Source organism: Mesoplodon bidens (assembly GCF_964165515.1).
Source record: "Mesoplodon bidens genome assembly, contig: HAP1_SCAFFOLD_35, whole genome shotgun sequence".
NCBI lineage: Eukaryota > Metazoa > Chordata > Mammalia > Artiodactyla > Ziphiidae > Mesoplodon > Mesoplodon bidens.
In genome coordinates, this window is record NW_027672525.1 from 2,616,607 (window position 1) to 2,640,601 (window position 23,995).

Sequence of the window (23,995 nt, forward strand, 5' to 3'; positions counted from 1 at the left end):
CATTTTCATCACAATGCTCCAAGCCATTGTCATCAAAATAGTCCACAAGCTTGTCATCAGAATGCTCCATGACAATTGTCATCACAATTTTCCATGCACATGACATCACAATGACCCATGAACCCTGTCATAGCAAGCTCCATGCCTTTGTCATCACAATGCTTCACGATATTTTCGTCAAAATTCTCAATGGCCGTTGTAATCACAATGCTCCATGACCCTTGTCATCACAATGCTCCAAGCCCTTTTCATCCCAATGCTCCATTACCTTTGTCATCACAATCCTCCAAAACACTTGGCATCACAATGCTCCATGCCATTGTCATCACAATGGAATATGAAATATGTCATTACAATGCTCCCTGACACCTGTCTTCACAATACTGCATGACCTTGTCATCAAAATGTGCCATGCCCAATGTCAACACAATTATCCATGAAACTTCTCAGACCAATGCTCCATGCCCCTGTCATCACAATGCTCCATGCCCTTGTCATCACAATGCTCCATGACCCTAGTTCTCACAATGCTCTGTGACTCCAGTCATCACAAGGCTTCATGACCTGTGTCATCCCAATGATCCATGCCCTCATCATCACAAGGGTCTGTGAACTTTGTCACCACAATGCTCCATGAACTTTTCTTCACAATGCTCCGTGACACTTGTTATCACAATGCTCCGTCCCTTTGTCAACTCAATGCTCCATGACCCTTGTCATCACAATGTTCCATGTGCTTGTCAGCGCAGTGCTCCATGACCCATGTCATCACAATGCTCCATAAAACTTGTCATCACAATGCTCCTTGCACGTCTTATCAAAATGCTCTCTCACCACTGATATCAAAATATTCCCTCACTAGTCATCACAATACACCCACTCCCCTGTCGCCACAATGGTCCATAACCCCTGTCATGAAAATGTTCCATGACCTATGACATCACAATGTTCAATAACCCCTGTCATCAAAATGTTCCATGACCCTTTTCATCAAATTGCTCTATGACACTTTCATCACAATGCTCCTTGCCCATCCCATCACAATGCACAACGCCCTTGTAATCAAAATGCTCCATGACTTTGTCATCACAAAGATCCATGACTTTGGCATCACAATGCTCCAAGTCATTGTCATCACAATGCTCCATGATCACTCTCATCACATTGCTCCATTCCCTTGTCGTCACAAAGTTCCATGACCCATGTCACCAGAATGCTCCATGGCCTTCTCATCACAGTGCTCCATGCCTTTGGCATCACAATACTCCATTTCTCCTGTCATCGCATTGCTCCAAGACCACTCTAATCACAATGCTCCATGCCCCTTTTCATCTCAGTGCTCCATGAACCCTGTCATCACAATGCACCATGCCCACCATCATAATGCTTCATGCTATTGTCATCACAATGAAATCATAATGCTCTATGACCTCTCTCATCACAATGCTCCAAATCCTTGTGATCAAAATATTCCATAACATTTATCATCACAACGCCCCATGACGCTCGTCATTACAATTATCCATGGTATTCTCTTCGCAATGCTCCATGACATCTGTCACCACATTGCTCAATACCCTTGTCATCACAATGCTCCCTGACACTTGTCGTCAGTGTGCTCCTTGAACCCTGTCATGACAAGGCTCCATGCCTTTTTCATCACAATGATCCAGGCCGTTTGCATGATAATGCTCCAAGACCCCTGTAATCAAAATGCTCGATGCCCTTGTCATCACACAGCTCCCAGACTAATGTCATCAGAATGTTCCATGGCCTTCTCATCACAATGCTCCATGCCCTTGTCATCACAATGCTCCAAGACCCCTGTAATCACAATGCTCCATACCCATTTTCATCTCTATGCTCCATGGACCATGTCATCCCAATGCATCATGCCCATCATAATAATCCTTCCGGCTATTGTCAGCACAATGAAATCAAAATTCTCCATGACCTCTGTCATCACAGTGCTCCATGACCCTTGTCATCACAAAGTGCCACGCACTTTTCATCACAACGGTCCCAAACATTGTCATCGCTATGCTCCGTAAACCTTGTAATCACAATGCTCCATGCACTTCTCATCCAAATGCTCTCTCACCAGAGATATCACAATGTTCCATCACTAGTCATCACAATACTCCCTCACCCCTCTAATCACAATGTTCCATGAACCCTGTCATCACAATGCTACATGCCCTTATCATCACAATGTTCCATGACCCCTGACATCACAATGTTCCATAATCCCTGTCATCAAAATGCTCCATGACACTTTTCATCCCAAAGCTCCATGACCCCTGACATCACAATGTTCTATAACCCCTGTCATCAAAATATTCCATTACACTTTTCATCAAATTGCTGCATGACCCTGTCATCAAAATGCTCCCTGCCTTTCTCATCACAATGCACCACACCCTTGTCATAACAATGTTCCATGACCTTTGTCATCACAAAGCTACATGATACTTGGCATCACAATGCTCCATGTCATTGCCATCACAATTCTCCATGAACCCTCTCATCACATTTCTCCATGCCTTTGTCATCACAAAGCTCCATGACACTTGTCATCACAATGCTCGATGCCCTTCTCATCACAATGCTCCATGCCCTTGCCATCACAATGCTCCATTACCCCTCTCATCACAATAATCCTTGAACATTTTCAGGCCAATGCTCCATGACCCTTGTCATCACAATGATCCATGCCCTTGTCATCTCAATGATCCATGAACCCTGTATTCACAATGCTCCGTGACGCTTGTCATCACAGTTCTCCAAGACCCCTGTAGTCACAATGCTCCATGCCCTTGTCATCACAAAGCTCAATGACGCATGTCATGAGAATGCTCCTTGGTCTTCTCCTCACAATGCTCCTTGCCTTTGTCATCACAATGTTCCAAGACCCCTGTAATCACAATGCTCCATGCCCCTTTTCATCAGTATGCTCCATGAGACTTCTCATCACAAGGCTCCATGGTTTTGTCATCACAGTGCTCCAGGACCTTGTCATCCCAATGCTTCACGACCTTGTCATGAAAATTCTCAATGGCCCTTGTCATCATAATGCTCCAAGTCCTAGTCATCACAAAGCTCCATGACACATGTCATCAGAATATTCCATGGATTTCTTATCAAAATGCTCCATGCCCTTGTCATCACAATGCTCCAAGTACCCTGTAATCACAATGCTCCATGCCCCTTTTCATCTCAGTGCTCCATGGACCATGTCATCACAATTCATCATGCCCTAGTCATCACAATGCTCCATTATATTTGTCATCACAATCCTCCATTACATTTGGCATCACAATGCTCCCTGCCATTGTCATCGTAATGGACCATGACATATATCATCACAATGCTCCCTGACACCTGTCTTCACAATACTCCATGACCTTCTCATCACAATGCTCCATGTGCTTGTCACCACAATGTACCATGTCCACTGTCATCACAATAATCTATGAAACTTGTCAGACCAATGCTCCATGCTCCTGTCATCACAATGCTCCATGCCCTTGTCATCACAATGCTCCATGACCCCTGTCATCACAATGCTCCGTGACTCCAGTCATCATAATGATTCATAACGTTTGTCATCAAAATGGTCCATACCCGCGTCATCGCAAGGCTCTGTGACCTTTGTAACCACAATGCTCCATGAACTTTTCATCACAATGCTCCGTGACCCTTGTCATCACAATGCTCCATGTCTTTGTCAGAACAATGCCCCATGACCCTTGTCATCACAATGTGCCAAACGATTTTCATCACAACATTCCACAACCTTGTCATTGCAATGCTCCATAAACCCTGTAATCACAATGCTCCATGCACTTCTCATCAAAATGCTCTCTCACCAGAGATATCACAGTGTTCCATCAATAGTCATCAGAATACTCCCTCACGCCTGTAAACACAATATTCCATGACTCCTGTCATCACAGTGCTACATCCCTTTATCATCACAATGTTCCATGACCATTGACATCAAAATATTCCATAACCCCTGTCATCAAAATGCTCCATGACCATATTCATCCCAAAGCTCCATGACCCCTGACATCACAATGTTCTATAACCACAGTCATCACAATATTCCATTACACTTTTCATCAAATTGCTGCATGACCCTGTCATCAAAATGCTCCCTGCCCTACTCATCACAATGCACCACACACTTGTCATCAAAATGCTCTATGACCTTCGTCATCACAAAGCTCCATGACACTTTGCATCACAATGATCCATGTCATTGTCATCACAATGCTCCATGAACCCTCTCATCACATTGCGCCATGCCCTTGTCATCACAAAGCTCCATGACACTTTTCATCACAATGCTCGATGTCCTTCTAATCACAATGCTCCATGCCCTTGTCATTACAATCCTCCATGACCCATGTATCACAGTGTTCAGTGCCCTTGTCATCACAATGCTCCATGCCCACTCTCATCACAATAATCCATGAAATATTTCAGACCAGTGCTCCATGCCCTTCTCATCACATTGCTCCATTACACCTGTCGTAACAATGCTCCATGAACCCTGCCTTCACAATGTTCCACGGCCTTGTCATCACAAGGCTCCATGACAATTGTCATCACAATGCTCCAAGACCCCTTTAATCACCATGATCCATGCGCTTGTCATCACAAAGCTCCATGATGCATGTAATCAGAATGTTCCATGGCCTTCTCATCACAATGCTCCATGCCCTTGTCATCACAATGCTCCAAGACCCTTGTAATCATAATGCTCCATGCCCCATTTCATCTCAATGCTCCATGAACCCTGTCATCACAGTGCACTATGCCCATCATCATAATGCTTCAGGCTATTGTCATCACAATAACATCAAAATGCTCCATGACCTCTGTCATCACAGTGCTCCAAAACCTTGTGATCACAATGTTCCATAACACTTATCATCACAACACCCCATGACGCTCATCATCACAATTATCCATGGTCTTCTCATCACAATGCTCCATCACATTTGTCATCACAGTGCTCAATACACTTGTCATCACAATGCTCCCTGACACTTGTCGTCAGTGTGCTCCTTGAACCCTGTCATGACAAGGCTCCATGCCTTTTTCATCACAATGATCCAGGCCGTTTGCATGATAATGCTCCAAGACCCCTGTAATCAAAATGCTCGATGCCCTTGTCATCACAAAGCTCCCAGACTAATGTCATCAGAATGCTCCATGGCCTTCTCATCACAATGCTCCATGCCCTTGTCATCACAATGCTCCAAGACCCCTGTAATCACAATGCTCCATACCCATTTTCATCTCTATGCTCCATGGACCATGTCATCCCAATGCATCATGCCCATCATAATAATCCTTCCGGCTATTGTCAGCACAATGAAATCAAAATTCTCCATGACCTCTGTCATCACAGTGCTCCATGACCCTTGTCATCACAAGGTGCCACGCACTTTTCATCACAACGGTCCCAAACATTGTCATCGCTGTGCTCCGTAAACCTTGTAATCACAATGCTCCTTGCACTTCTCATCCAAATGCTCTCTCACCAGAGATATCACAATGTTCCATCACTAGTCATCACAATACTCCCTCACCCCTCTAATCACAATGTTCCATGAACCCTGTCATCACAATGCTACATGCCCTTATCAACACAATGTTCCATGACCCCTGACATCACAATGTTCCATAATCCCTGTCATCAAAATGCTCCATGACACTTTTCATCCCAAAGCTCCATGACCCCTGACATCACAATGTTCTATAACCCCTGTCATCAAAATATTCCATTACACTTTTCATCAAATTGCTGCATGACCCTGTCATCAAAATGCTCCCTGCCTTTCTCATCACAATGCACCACGCCCTTGTCATAACAATGTTCCATGACCTTTGTCATCACAAAGCTACATGATACTTGGCATCACAATGCTCCATGTCATTGCCATCACAATTCTCCATGAACCCTCTCATCACATTTCTCCATGCCTTTGTCATCACAAAGCTCCATGACACTTGTCATCACAATGCTCGATGCCCTTCTCATCACAATGCTCCATGCCCTTGCCATCACAATGCTCCATTACCCCTCTCATCACAATAATCCTTGAACATTTTCAGGCCAATGCTCCATGACCCTTGTCATCACAATGATCCATGCCCTAGTCATCTCAATGATCCATGAACCCTGTATTCACAATGCTCCGTGACGCTTGTCATCACAGTTCTCCAAGACCCCTGTAGTCACAATGCTCCATGCCCTTGTCATCACAAAGCTCAATGACGCATGTCATGAGAATGCTCCTTGGTCTTCTCCTCACAATGCTCCTTGCCTTTGTCATCACAATGTTCCAAGACCCCTGCAATCACAATGCTCCATGCCCCTTTTCATCAGTATGCTCCATGAGACTTCTCATCACAAGGCTCCATGGTTTTGTCATCACAATGCTCCAGGACCTTGTCATCCCAATGCTTCACGACCTTGTCATGAAAATTCTCAATGGCCCTTGTCATCATAATGCTCCAAGCCCTAGTCATCACAAAGCTCCATGACACATGTCATCAGAATATTCCATGGATTTCTTATCAAAATGCTCCATGCCCTTGTCATCACAATGCTCCAAGTACCCTGTAATCACAATGCTCCATGCCCCTTTTCATCTCAGTGCTCCATGGACCATGTCATCACAATTCATCATGCCCTAGTCATCACAATGCTCCATTATATTTGTCATCACAATCCTCCATTACATTTGGCATCACAATGCTCCCTGCCATTGTCATCGTAATGGACCATGACATATATCATCACAATGCTCCCTGACACCTGTCTTCACAATACTCCATGACCTTCTCATCACAATGCTCCATGTGCTTGTCACCACAATGTACCATGTCCACTGTCATCACAATAATCTATGAAACTTGTCAGACCAATGCTCCATGCTCCTGTCATCACAATGCTCCATGCCCTTGTCATCACAATGCTCCATGACCCCTGTCATCACAATGCTCCGTGACTCCAGTCATCACAATGATTCATAACGTTTGTCATCAAAATGGTCCATACCCGCGTCATCGCAAGGCTCTGTGACCTTTGTAACCACAATGCTCCATGAACTTTTCATCACAATGCTCCGTGACCCTTGTCATCACAATGCTCCATGTCTTTGTCAGAACAATGCCCCATGACCCTTGTCATCACAATGTGCCAAACGATTTTCATCACAACATTCCACAACCTTGTCATTGCAATGCTCCATAAACCCTGTAATCACAATGCTCCATGCACTTCTCATCAAAATGCTCTCTCACCAGAGATATCACAGTGTTCCATCAATAGTCATCAGAATACTCCCTCACGCCTGTAAACACAATATTCCATGACTCCTGTCATCACAGTGCTACATCCCTTTATCATCACAATGTTCCATGACCATTGACATCAAAATATTCCATAACCCCTGTCATCAAAATGCTCCATGACCATATTCATCCCAAAGCTCCATGACCCCTGACATCACAATGTTCTATAACCACAGTCATCACAATATTCCATTACACTTTTCATCAAATTGCTGCATGACCCTGTCATCAAAATGCTCCCTGCCCTACTCATCACAATGCACCACACACTTGTCATCAAAATGCTCTATGACCTTCGTCATCACAAAGCTCCATGACACTTTGCATCACAATGATCCATGTCATTGTCATCACAATGCTCCATGAACCCTCTCATCACATTGCGCCATGCCCTTGTCATCACAAAGCTCCATGACACTTTTCATCACAATGCTCGATGTCCTTCTAATCACAATGCTCCATGCCCTTGTCATTACAATCCTCCATGACCCATGTATCACAGTGTTCAGTGCCCTTGTCATCACAATGCTCCATGCCCACTCTCATCACAATAATCCATGAAATATTTCAGACCAGTGCTCCATGCCCTTCTCATCACATTGCTCCATTACACCTGTCGTAACAATGCTCCATGAACCCTGCCTTCACAATGTTCCACGGCCTTGTCATCACAAGGCTCCATGACAATTGTCATCACAATGCTCCAAGACCCCTTTAATCACCATGATCCATGCGCTTGTCATCACAAAGCTCCATGATGCATGTAATCAGAATGTTCCATGGCCTTCTCATCACAATGCTCCATGCCCTTGTCATCACAATGCTCCAAGACCCTTGTAATCATAATGCTCCATGCCCCATTTCATCTCAATGCTCCATGAACCCTGTCATCACAGTGCACTATGCCCATCATCATAATGCTTCAGGCTATTGTCATCACAATAACATCAAAATGCTCCATGACCTCTGTCATCACAGTGCTCCAAAACCTTGTGATCACAATGTTCCATAACACTTATCATCACAACACCCCATGACGCTCATCATCACAATTATCCATGGTCTTCTCATCACAATGCTCCATCACATTTGTCATCACAGTGCTCAATACACTTGTCATCACAATGCTCCCTGACACTTGTCGTCAGTGTGCTCCTTGAACCCTGTCATGACAAGGCTCCATGCCTTTTTCATCACAATGATCCAGGCCGTTTGCATGATAATGCTCCAAGACCCCTGTAATCAAAATGCTCGATGCCCTTGTCATCACAAAGCTCCCAGACTAATGTCATCAGAATGCTCCATGGCCTTCTCATCACAATGCTCCATGCCCTTGTCATCACAATGCTCCAAGATCCCTGTAATCACAATGCTCCATACCCATTTTCATCTCTATGCTCCATGGACCATGTCATCACAATGTATCATGCCCATCATAATAATCCTTCCGGCTATTGTCAGCACAATGAAATCAAAATTCTCCATGACCTCTGTCATCACAGTGCTCCATGACCCTTGTCATCACAAAGTGCCACGCACTTTTCATCACAACGGTCCCAAACATTGTCATCGCTATGCTCCGTAAACCTTGTAATCACAATGCTCCATGCACTTCTCATCCAAATGCTCTCTCACCAGAGATATCACAATGTTCCATCACTAGTCATCACAATACTCCCTCACCCCTCTAATCACAATGTTCCATGAACCCTGTCATCACAATGCTACATGCCCTTATCATCACAATGTTCCATGACCCCTGACATCACAATGTTCCATAATCCCTGTCATCAAAATGCTCCATGACACTTTTCATCCCAAAGCTCCATGACCCCTGACATCACAATGTTCTATAACCCCTGTCATCAAAATATTCCATTACACTTTTCATCAAATTGCTGCATGACCCTGTCATCAAAATGCTCCCTGCCTTTCTCATCACAATGCACCACGCCCTTGTCATAACAATGTTCCATGACCTTTGTCATCACAAAGCTACATGATACTTGGCATCACAATGCTCCATGTCATTGCCATCACAATTCTCCATGAACCCTCTCATCACATTTCTCCATGCCTTTGTCATCACAAAGCTCCATGACACTTGTCATCACAATGCTCGATGCCCTTCTCATCACAATGCTCCATGCCCTTGCCATCACAATGCTCCATTACCCCTCTCATCACAATAATCCTTGAACATTTTCAGGCCAATGCTCCATGACCCTTGTCATCACAATGATCCATGCCCTTGTCATCTCAATGATCCATGAACCCTGTATTCACAATGCTCCGTGACGCTTGTCATCACAGTTCTCCAAGACCCCTGTAGTCACAATGCTCCATGCCCTTGTCATCACAAAGCTCAATGACGCATGTCATGAGAATGCTCCTTGGTCTTCTCCTCACAATGCTCCTTGCCTTTGTCATCACAATGTTCCAAGACCCCTGTAATCACAATGCTCCATGCCCCTTTTCATCAGTATGCTCCATGAGACTTCTCATCACAAGGCTTCATGGTTTTGTCATCACAATGCTCCAGGACCTTGTTATCCCAATGCTTCACGACCTTGTCATGAAAATTCTCAATGGCCCTTGTCATCATAATGCTCCAAGCCCTAGTCATCACAAAGCTCCATGACACATGTCATCAGAATATTCCATGGATTTCTTATCAAAATGCTCCATGCCCTTGTCATCACAATGCTCCAAGTACCCAGTAATCACAATGCTCCATGCCCCTTTTCATCTCAGTGCTCCATGGACCATGTCATCACAATTCATCATGCCCTAGTCATCACAATGCTCCATTATATTTGTCATCACAATCCTCCATTACATTTGGCATCACAATGCTCCCTGCCATTGTCATCGTAATGGACCATGACATATATCATCACAATGCTCCCTGACACCTGTCTTCACAATACTCCATGACCTCCTCATCACAATGCTCCATGTGCTTGTCACCACAATGTACCATGTCCACTGTCATCACAATAATCTATGAAACTTGTCAGACCAATGCTCCATGCTCCTGTCATCACAATGCTCCATGACCCCTGTCATAACAATGCTCCGTGACTCCAGTCATCACAATGATTCATAACGTTTGTCATCAAAATGGTCCATACCGGCGTCATCGCAAGGCTCTCTGACCTTTGTAACCACAGTGCTCCATGAACTTTTCATCACAATGCTCCGTGACCCTTGTCATCACAATGCTCCATGTCTTTGTCAGAACAATGCCCCATGACCCTTGTCATCACAATGTGCCAAACGATTTTCATCAAAACATTCCACAACCTTGTCATTGCAATGCTCCATAAACCCTGTAATCACAGTGCTCCACGCACTTCTCATCAAAATACTCTCTCACCAGAGATATCACAGTGTTCCATCACTAGTCATCACAATACTCCCTCATGCCTGTAAACACAATATTCCATGACTCCTGTCATCACAGTGCTACATCCCTTTATCATCACAATGTTCCATGACCTTTGACATCAAAATATTCCATAACCCCTGTCATCAAAATGCTCCATGACCATATTCATCCCAAAGCTCCATGACCCCTGACATCACAATGTTCTATAACCACAGTCATCACAATACTCCATTACACTTTTCATCAAATTGCTGCATGACCCTGTCATCAAAATGCTCCCTGCCCTACTCATCACAATGCACCACATCCTTGTCATCAAAATGCTCCATGACCTTTGTCATCACAAAGCTCCATGACACTTTGCATCACAATGATCCATGTCATTGTCATCACAATGCTCCTTGAACCCTCTCATCACATTGCTCCATGCCCTTGTCATCACAAAGCTCCATGACACTTTTCATCACAATGCTAGATGTCCTTCTAATCACAATGCTCCATGCCCTTGTCATTACAATCCTCCATGACCCATGTATCACAGTGTTCAGTGCCCTTGTCATCACAATGTTCCATGCCCACTCTCATCACAATAATCCATGAAATATTTCAGACCAGTGCTCCATGCCCTTCTCATCACATTGCTCCATTACACCTGTCGTAACAATGCTCCATGAACCCTGCCTTCACAATGTTCCACGGCCTTGTCATCACAAGGCTCCATGACAATTGTCATCACAATGCTCCAAGACCCCTTTAATCACCATGATCCATGCGCTTGTCATCACAAAGCTCCATGATGCATGTAATCAGAATGTTCCATGGCCTTCTCATCACAATGCTCCATGCCCTTGTCATCACAGTGCTCCAAGACCCTTGTAATCATAATGTTCCATGCCCCATTTCATCTCAATGCTCCATGAACCCTGTCATCACAGTGCACTATGCCCATCATCATAATGCTTCAGGCTATTGTCATCACAATAACATCAAAATGCTCCATGACCTCTGTCATCACAGTGCTCCAAAACCTTGTGATCACAATGTTCCATAACACTTATCATCACAAAACCCCATGACGCTCATCATCACAATTATCCATGGTCTTCTCATCACAATGCTCCATCACATTTGTCATCACAATGCTCAATACACTTGTCATCACAATGCTCCCTGACACTTGTCGTCAGTGTGCTCCTTGAACCCTGTCATGACAAGGCTCCATGCCTTTTTCATCACAATGATCCAGGCCGTTTGCATGTTAATGCTCCAAGACCCCTGTAATCAAAATGCTCGATGCCCTTATCATCACAAAGCTCCCAGACTAATGTCATCAGAATGCTCCATGGCCTTCTCATCACAATGCTCCATGCCCTTGTCATCACAATGCTCCAAGACCCCTGTAATCACAATGCTCCATGCCCATTTTCATCTCTATGCTCCATGGACCATATCATCCCAATGCATCATGCCCATCATAATAATCCTTCCGGCTATTGTCAGCACAATGAAATCAAAATTCTCCATGACCTCTGTCATCACAGTGCTCCATGACCCCTGTCATCACAAAACTCCATGAACATTTTCAGCCCATTGCTCCATGACATTTGTCATTACAATGATCCATGCCCTTGTCATCCCAATGCTCCATGACACCTGTATTCACAATGCTCTGTGACGCTTGTCATCACAGTGCTCCATGACACCTGTCGTCACAATGCTCCATGCCTTTGTCAGCAAAATGCTACATGATATTGTCATTGCAATGCTCTATGCGCTTGTCATCACAATACTCCTTTGCCATTGTCATCAAAATCCTCCATGAACATTGGGATCACATTGCTTCATGCCCTTGTCATCACAATGCTCCATGCTCCTTGAAATCAAAATGATCCATGACCTCTGTCATCGCAATGCTCTAAACCCTTGTGATCACAATGTTCCATAACACTTGTCATCACAACACTCCATGATGCCTGTCATCACAATACTCCATGCCCTTTTCATCACAAAGCTCCATAACCTTTGTCATCACAATTCTCCATACACTTGTCATCAAAATGCTCCCTGACAATTGTCGTCAGAATGCTCCTTGAAACCTGTCACGAAAAGGCTCCATGGGTTTTTCATCACAATGCCCCATGCCGTTTTCATTACAATGCTGCATGCTATTGTTATCAAAATACTCCACAAGCTTGTCATCAGAAAACACCATGACCCTTGTCATCACAATTCTCCATGCACTTGTCAGCACAATGCTCCCTGACCCTTGTCATCAGAATGCTCCAAGCCATTGTCATCAGAATGCTCCATTATATTTATCATCAAAATCCTCCATTACATTTGGCATCACAATGCTCCCTGCCATTGTCATCGCAATGGATCATGACATATGTCATCACAATGCTCCCTGACACCTGTTTTCACAATACTCCATGACCTTCTCATAACAACGCTCCATGCCCTTGTCATCACAATGCACCATGTCCACTGTCATCACAATAATCTATGAAATTTGTCAGACCAATGCTCCATGCCGCTCTCATCACAGTGCTCCAAGCCCTTTTCATCACAATGCTACATGACCCCTGTCATCACAATGCTCCGTGACTCCCTTTATCACAATGCTTCATAACATTTGTCATCACAGTGGTCCATGCCCGCATCATCTCAAGGCTCTGTGACCTTTGTAACCACAATGCTCCATGAACTTTTCATCACAATGCTCCGTGACCCTTGTCATCACAATGCTCCATGACTTTGCCAGAAAAATGCTCCATGACCCTTGTCATCACAGTGTGTCACGCAATTTTCGTCACAATGGTCGACAAATTTGTCACCGCAATGCTCAATAAACTTTGGAATCACAATGCTCCATAACCTTCTCATCAAAATGCTCCATTATCCCTGTCATAACAATGCTCCATGCCCCCTGCCATCACAATGTTCCACGGCCTTGTCATCACAAGGCTCCATGACACTTGTCATCACAATGCTCCAAGACCCCTGTAATCACAATGCTCCATGCCCCTTTTAATCTCAATGCTCCATGAACCATGTCATCAAAATGCATCATGCCCATCATCATATTGCTTCCAGCTATTGTCAGCACAATTAAATCAAAATTCTCCATGACCTCTGTCATCACAATGCTCCATGACTCCTGTCATCACAATTCTCCATGAACTCTCTCATCACATTTCTCCATGCCTTTGTCATCACAAAGCTCCATGACACTTGTCATCACAAGGCTCGATGCCCTTCTCATCACAATGCTCCATGCCCTTGCCATCACAATGCTCCATTACCCCTGTCATGACAATGCTCCATGACCCCTGCCATCACGATGTTCCATGGCCTTGTCATCACAAGGCTCCATGACCCTTCTCATCACAATGCTCCATTAACTCTGTCATAACAATGCTCCATGACCCCTGCCATCACAATGTTTCACGGCCTTGTCATCACAAGACTCCATGACCCTTGCCATCACAATGATCCAAGACCCTGGCAATCACAATGCTCCATGCCCTTGGCATCACAAAGCTCCTTGACGCATGTCATCAGAATGTTCCATGCCCTTTTCATCACAGTGCTCCATGCCCTTGTCATTACAATGCTCCAAGACCCCTGTAATTACAATGCTCCATGCCCCTTTTCATCTCAATGCTCCATGAACCCTGTCATCTCAATGCACCTTGCCATCATCTTAATGCTTCATGCTATTGTCTTCACAATGAAATCAAAATGCTCCATGACCTCTGTCATCATAATGCTCCAAACCCTTGTGATCACAATCTTCCATAACACTTATCATCACATCACACCCTGACGCTCATCATCACAAATATCCATGGTCTTCTCATCACAATGCTCCATGAAATTTGTCATCACAATGCTCAATACACTTGTCATCACAATGCTCCCTGACACTTGTTGTCTGTATGCTGCTTGAACCCTGTCATGAAAAGGCTCCATGCCTTTTTCATCACAAGGATACATGCCTTTTTCATCACAATGCTCCAAGACCCCTTTAATCAAAATGCTCCGTGCCCTTGTCATCACAAAGCTCCATGACGCATGTCAGCAGAGTGCTCCAGGGCATTTTCATCACAATGCTGCAAGCCCTTGTTATCACAATGCTCCAAGAGCCCTGTAATCACAATGCTCCATGCACCTTTTCATCAGAATTCTCCATGAGACTTGTCATCACAAATCTCCATGTTCTTCTCATCACAATGCTCCAGAACCTTGTCATCACTATGCTCCATTCCCTTTTCATCACAATGCTCCATGACCCCTGCCTTCACAATACTCAATGAACATTTTCAGCCCAATGCTCCATGACCTTCTCATCACAATGCTCAATGACAAATATCATCACAATGCTCCATGACCACTGTCATCAGAAAACTCCATGACACCTGACAACACAATGATCCGAGACTCTTGTCATCACAATGCTCCATTCCCTAGTCATCACAATTCTCAATGACCACTCTCATCACAATAATCCTTGAACATTTTCAGGCCAATGCTCCATGACCCTTGTCATCACAATGATCCATGCCCTTGTCATCTCAATGATCCATGACCCCTCTATTCACAATAATCCGTGACGCTTGTCATCACAGTTCTCCAAGACCCCTGTAGTCACAATGCTCCATGCCCTTGTCATCACAAAGCTCAATGACGCATGTCATGAGAATGCTCCTTGGTCTTCTCCTCACAATGCTCCTTGCCTTTGTCATCACAATGTTCCAAGACCCCTGTAATCACAATGCTCCATGCCCCTTTTCATCAGTATGCTCCATGAGACTTCTCATTCCAAGGCTCCATGGTTTTCTCATCACAATGCTCCAGGACCTTGTCATCCCAATGCTGCACGACCTTGTCATGAAAATTCTCAATGGCCCTTGCCATCATAATGCTCCAAGCCCTAGTCATCACAAAGCTCCATGACACATGTCATCAGAATATTCCATGGATTTCTTATCAAAATGCTCCATGCCCTTGTCATCACAATGCTCCAAGTACCCTGTAATCACAATTCTCCATGCCCCTTTTCATCTCAGTGCTCCATGGACCATGTCATCACAATTCATCATGCCCTAGTCATCACAATGCTCCATTATATTTGTCATCACAATCCTCCATTACATTTGGCATCACAATGCTCCCTGCCATTGTCATCGTAATGGACCATGACATATATCATCACAATGCTCCCTGACACCTGTCTTCACAATACTCCATGACCTTCTCATCACAATGCTCCATGTGCTTGTCACCACAATGTACCATGTCCACTGTCATCACAATAATCTATGAAACTTGTCAGACCAATGCTCCATGCTCCTGTCATCACAATGCTCCATGCCCTTGTCATCACAATGCTCCATGACCCCTGTCATCACAATGCTCCGTGACTCCAGTCATCACAATGATTCATAACGTTTGTCATCAAAATGGTCCATACCCGCGTCATCGCAAGGCTCTGTGACCTTTGTAACCACAATGCTCCATGAACTTTTCATCACAATGCTCCGTGACCCTTGTCATCACAATGCTCCATGTCTTTGTCAGAACAATGCCCCATGACCCTTGTCATCACAATGTGCCAAACGATTTTCATCACAACATTCCACAACCTTGTCATTGCAATGCTCCATAAACCCTGTAATCACAATGCTCCATGCACTTCTCATCAAAATGCTCTCTCACCAGAGATATCACAGTGTTCCATCAATAGTCATCAGAATACTCCCTCACGCCTGTAAACACAATATTCCATGACTCCTGTCATCACAGTGCTACATCCATTTATCATCACAATGTTCCATGACCATTGACATCAAAATATTCCATAACCCCTGTCATCAAAATGCTCCATGACCATATTCATCCCAAAGCTCCATGACCCCTGACATCACAATGTTCTATAACCACAGTCATCACAATATTCCATTACACTTTTCATCAAATTGCTGCATGACCCTGTCATCAAAATGCTCCCTGCCCTACTCATCACAATGCACCACACACTTGTCATCAAAATGCTCCATGACCTTTGTCATCACAAAGCTCCATGACACTTTGCATCACAATGATCCATGTCATTGTCATCACAATGCTCCATGAACCCTCTCATCACATTGCGCCATGCCCTTGTCATCACAAAGCTCCATGACACTTTTCATCACAATGCTCGATGTCCTTCTAATCACAATGCTCCATGCCCTTGTCATTACAATCCTCCATGACCCATGTATCACAGTGTTCAGTGCCCTTGTCATCACAATGCTCCATGCCCACTCTCATCACAATAATCCATGAAATATTTCAGACCAGTGCTCCATGCCCTTCTCATCACATTGCTCCATTACACCTGTCGTAACAATGCTCCATGAACCCTGCCTTCACAATGTTCCACGGCCTTGTCATCACAAGGCTCCATGACAATTGTCATCACAATGCTCCAAGACCCCTTTAATCACCATGATCCATGCACTTGTCATCACAAAGTTCCATGATGCATGTAATCAGAATGTTCCATGGCCTTCTCATCACAATGCTCCATGCCCTTGTCATCACAATGCTCCAAGACCCTTGTAATCATAATGCTCCATGCCCCATTTCATCTCAATGCTCCATGAACCCTGTCATCACAGTGCACTATGCCCATCATCATAATGCTTCAGGCTATTGTCATCACAATAACATCAAAATGCTCCATGACCTCTGTCATCACAGTGCTCCAAAACCTTGTGATCACAATGTTCCATAACACTTATCATCACAACACCCCATGACGCTCATCATCACAATTATCCATGGTCTTCTCATCACAATGCTCCATCACATTTGTCATCACACTGCTCAATACACTTGTCATCACAATGCACCCTGACACTTGTCGTCAGTGTGCTCCTTGAACCCTGTCATGACAAGGCTCCATGCCTTTTTCATCACAATGATCCAGGCCGTTTGCATGATAATGCTCCAAGACCCCTGTAATCAAAATGCTCGATGGCCTTGTCATCACAAAGCTCCCAGACTAATGTCATCAGAATGCTCCATGGCCTTCTCATCACAATGCTCCATGCCCTTGTCATCACAATGCTCCAAGACCCCTGTAATCACAATGCTCCATACCCATTTTCATCTCTATGCTCCATGGACCATGTCATCCCAATGCATCATGCCCATCATAATAATCCTTCCGGCTATTGTCAGCACAATGAAATCAAAATTCTCCATGACCTCTGTCATCACAGTGCTCCATGACCCTTGTCATCCCAAAGTGCCACGCACGTTTCATCACAACGGTCCAAAACATTGTCATCGCTATGCTCCGTAAACCTTGTAATCACAATGCTCCATGCACTTCTCATCCAAATGCTCTCTCACCAGAGATATCACAATGTTCCATCACTAGTCATCACAATACTCCCTCACCCCTCTAATCACAATGTTCCATGAACCCTGTCATCACAATGCTACATGCCCTTATCATCACAATGTTCCATGATCCCTGACATCACAATGTTCCATAATCCCTGTCATCAAAATGCTCCATGACACTTTTCATCCCAAAGCTCCATGACCCCTGACATCACAATGTTCTATAACCCCTGTCATCAAAATATTCCATTACACTTTTCATCAAATTGCTGCATGACCCTGTCATCAAAATGCTCCCTGCCTTTCTCATCACAATGCACCACGCCCTTGTCATAACAATGTTCCATGACCTTTGTCATCACAAAGCTACATGATACTTGGCATCACAATGCTCCATGTCATTGCCATCACAATTCTCCATGAACCCTCTCATCACATTTCTCCATGCCTTTGTCATCACAAAGGTCCATGACACTTGTCATCACAATGCTCGATGCCCTTCTCATCACAATGCTCCATGCCCTTGCCATCACAATGCTCCATTACCCCTCTCATCACAATAATCCTTGAACATTTTCAGGCCAATGCTCCATGACCCTTGTCATCACAATGATCCATGCCCTTGTCATCTCAATGATCCATGAACCCTGTATTCACAATGCTCCGTGACGCTTGTCATCACAGTTCTCCAAGACCCCTGTAGTCACAATGCTCCATGCCCTTGTCATCACAAAGCTCAATGACGCATGTCATGAGAATGCTCCTTGGTCTTCTCCTCACAATGCTCCTTGCATTTGTCATCACAATGTTCCAAGACCCCTGTAATCACAATGCTCCATGCCCCTTTTCATCAGTATGCTCCATGAGACTTCTCATCACAAGGCTCCATGGTTTTGTCATCACAATGCTCCAGGACCTTGTCATCCCAATGCTTCACGACCTTGTCATGAAAATTCTCAATGGCCCTTGTCATCATAATGCTCCAAGCCCTAGTCATCACAAAGCTCCATGACACATGTCATCAGAATATTCCATGGATTTCTTATCAAAATGCTCCATGCCCTTGTCATCACAATGCTCCAAGTACCCTGTAATCACAATGCTCCATGCCCCTTTTCATCTCAGTGCTCCATGGACCATGTCATCACAATTCATCATGCCCTAGTCATCACAATGCTCCATTATATTTGTCATCACAATCCTCCATTACATTTGGCATCACAATGCTCCCTGCCATTGTCATCGTAATGGACCATGACATATATCATCACAATGCTCCCTGACACCTGTCTTCACAGTACTCCATGACCTTCTCATCACAATGCTCCATGTGCTTGTCACCACAATGTACCATGTCCACTGTCATCACAATAATCTATTAAACTTGTCAGACCAATGCTCCATGCTCCTGTCATCACAATGCTCCATGCCCTTGTCATCACAATGCTCCATGACCCCTGTCATCACAATGCTCCGTGACTCCAGTCATCACAATGATTCATAACGTTTGTCATCAAAATGGTCCATACCCGCGTCATCGCAAGGCTCTGTGACCTTTGTAACCACAATGCTCCATGAACTTTTCATCACAATGCTCCGTGACCCTTGTCATCACAATGCTCCATGTCTTTGTCAGAACAATGCCCCATGACCCTTGTCATCACAATGTGCCAAACGATTTTCATCACAACATTCCACAACCTTGTCATTGCAATGCTCCATAAACCCTGTAATCACAATGCTCCATGCACTTCTCATCAAAATGCTCTCTCACCAGAGATATCACAGTGTTCCATCAATAGTCATCAGAATACTCCCTCACGCCTGTAAACACAATATTCCATGGCTCCTGTCATCACAGTGCTACATCCCTTTATCATCACAATGTTCCATGACCATTGACATCAAAATATTCCATAACCCCTGTCATCAAAATGCTCCATGACCATATTCATCCCAAAGCTCCATGACCCCTGACATCACAATGTTCTATAACCACAGTCATCACAATATTCCATTACACTTTTCATCAAATTGCTGCATGACCCTGTCATCAAAATGCTCCCTGCCCTACTCATCACAATGCACCACACACTTGTCATCAAAATGCTCCATGACCTTTGTCATCACAAAGCTCCATGACACTTTGCATCACAATGATCCATGTCATTGTCATCACAATGCTCCATGAACCCTCTCATCACATTGCGCCATGCCCTTGTCATCACAAAGCTCCATGACACTTTTCATCACAATGCTCGATGTCCTTCTAATCACAATGCTCCATGCCCTTGTCATTACAATCCTCCATGACCCATGTATCACAGTGTTCAGTGCCCTTGTCATCACAATGCTCCATGCCCACTCTCATCACAATAATCCATGAAATATTTCAGACCAGTGCTCCATGCCCTTCTCATCACATTGCTCCATTACACCTGTCGTAACAATGCTCCATTAACCCTGCCTTCACAATGTTCCACGGCCTTGTCATCACAAGGCTCCATGACAATTGTCATCACAATGCTCCAAGACCCCTTTAATCACCATGATCCATGCGCTTGTCATCACAAAGCTCCATGATGCATGTAATCAGAATGTTCCATGGCCTTCTCATCACAATGCTCCATGCCCTTGTCATCACAATGCTCCAAGACCCTTGTAATCATAATGCTCCATGCCCCATTTCATCTCAATGCTCCATGAACCCTGTCATCACAGTGCACTATGCCCATCATCATAATGCTTCAGGCTATTGTCATCACAATAACATCAAAATGCTCCATGACCTCTGTCATCACAGTGCTCCAAAACCTTGTGATCACAATGTTCCATAACACTTATCATCACAACACCCCATGACGCTCATCATCACAATTATCCATGGTCTTCTCATCACAATGCTCCATCACATTTGTCATCACAATGCTCAATACACTTGTCATCACAATGCTCCCTGACACTTGTCGTCAGTGTGCTCCTTGAACCCTGTCATGACAAGGCTCCATGCCTTTTTCATCACAATGATCCAGGCCGATTGCATGATAATGCTCCAAGACCCTTGTAATCAAAATGCTCGATGCCCTTGTCATCACAAAGCTCCAAGACCCCTGTAATCAAAATGCTCGATGCCCTTGTCATCACAAAGCTCCCAGACTAATGTCATCAGAATGCTCCATGGCCTTCTCATCACAATGCTCCATGCCCTTGTCATCACAATGCTCCAAGACCCCTGTAATCACAATGCTCCATGCCCATTTTCATCTCTATGCTCCATGGACCATGTCATCACAATGCATCATGCCCATCATAATAATCCTTCCGGCTATTGTCAGCAGAATGAAATCAAAATTCTCCATGACCTCTGTCATCACAGTGCTCCATGACCCCTGTCATCACAAAACTCCATGAACATTTTCAGCCCATTGCTCCATGAGATTTGTCATAACAATGATCCATGCCCTTGTCATCCCAATGCTCCATGACACCTGTATTCACAATGCTCTGTGACGCTTGTCATCACAGTGCTCCATGACACCTGTCGTCACAATGCTCCATGCCTTTGTCAGCAAAATGCTACATGATATTGTCATTGCAATGCTCTATGCGCTTGTCATCACAATACTCCATTACCATTGTCATCACAATCCTCCATGAACATTGGGATCACATTGCTTCATGCCCTTGTCATCACAATGCTCCATGCTCCTTGAAATCAAAATGATCCATGACCTCTGTCATCGCAATGCTCTAAACCCTTGTGATCACAATGTTCCATAACACTTGTCATCACAACACTCCATGATGCCTGTCATCACAATACTCCATGCCCTTTTCATCACAATGCTCCATGACCTTTGCCATCACAATTCTCCATACACTTGTCATCAAAATGCTCCCGGACAATTGTCATCAGAATGCTCCTTGAAACCTGTCACGAAAAGGCTCCATGGGTTTTCATCACAATGCCCCATGCCGTTTTCATCACAATGCTGCATGCTATTGTTATCAAAATACTCCACAAGCTTGCCATCAGAAAGCTCCATGACCCTTGTCATCACAATTCTCCATGCCCTTGTCAGCACAATGCTCCATTATATTTATCATCAAAATCCTCCATTACATTTGGCATCACAATGCTCCCTGCCATTATCATCGCAATGGATCATGACATATGTCATCACAATGCTCCCTGACACCTGTCTTCACAATAATCCATGACCTTCTCATAACAACGCTCCATGCCCTTGTCATCACAATGCACCATGTCCACTGTCATCACAATAATCTATGAAATTTGTCAGACAAATGCTCGATGCCGCTCTCATCACAGTGCTCCAAGACCTTTTCATCACAATGCTACATGACCCCTGTCATCACAATGCTCTGTGACTCCAGTTATCACAATGCTTGATAACATTTGTCATCCCAGTGGTCCATGCCCGCATCATCACAAGGCTCTGTGACATTTGTCACCACAATGCTCCATGAACTTTTCATCACAATGCTCCGTGACCCTTGTCATCACAATGCTCCATGCCTTTGCCAGAAAAATGCTCCATGACCCTTGTCATCACAGTGTGTCACGCACTTTTCGTCACAACGGTCCACAAATTTGTCATCGCAATGCTCAATAAACTTTGGAATCACAATGCTCCATACCCTTCTCATCAAAATGCTCCATTATCCCTGTCATAACAATGCTCCATGCCCCCTGCCATTACATTGTTCCACGGCCTTGTCATCACAAGGCTCCATGACACTTGTCATCACAATGCTCCAAGACCCCTGTAATCACAATGCTCCATGCCCCTTTTAATCTCAATGCTCCATGAACCCTGTCATCAAAATGCATCATGCCCATCATCATAATGCTTCCAGCTATTGTCAGCACAATTAAATCAAAATTCTCCATGACCTCTGTCATCCCAGTGCTCCATGACCCCTGTCATCACAAAACTCCATGAACATTTTCAGCCCAATGCTCCATGACATTTGTCATTACAATGATCCATGCCCTTGTCATCCCAATGCTCCATGACACCTGTATTCACAATGCTCTGTGAGGCTTGTCATCACAGTGCTCCATGACACCTGTCGTCACAATTCTCCATGAACTCTCTCATCACATTTCTCCATGCCTTTGTCATCACAAAGCTCCATGACACTTGTCATCACAATGCTCGATGCCCTTCTCATCACAATGCTCCATGCCCTTACCATCACAATGCTCCATTACCCCTGTCATGACAATGCTCCATGACCCCTGCCATCACGATGTTCCATGGCCTTGTCATCACAAGGCTCCATGACCCTTCTCATCACAATGCTCCATTAACTCTGTCATAACAATGCTCCATGACCCCTGCCATCACAATGATTCAAGGCCTTGTCATCACAAGACTCCATGACCCGTGCCATCACAATGATCCAAGACCCTGGTAATTACAATGCTCCATGCCCTTGGCATCAGAAAGCTCCTTGACGCATGTCATCAGAATGTTCCATGCCCTTTTCATCACAATGCTCCATGCCCTTGTCATCAAAAAGCTGCATGAAACCTGTCACCAGAATGTCCCATGGCCTTCTCATCAAAAGGCTCCATGCCCTTGTCCTCACAATGCTCCAAGACCCCTGTAATCACAATGCTCCATGCCCCTTTAATCTCAATGCTCCATGAACCCTGTCATCAAAATGCATCATGCCCATCATCATAATGCTTCCAGCTATTGTCAGCACAATTAAATCAAAATTCTCCATGATCTCTGTAATCACAATGCTCCATGACTCCTGTCATCACAATACTCCATGAAAATTTTCAGCCCAGTG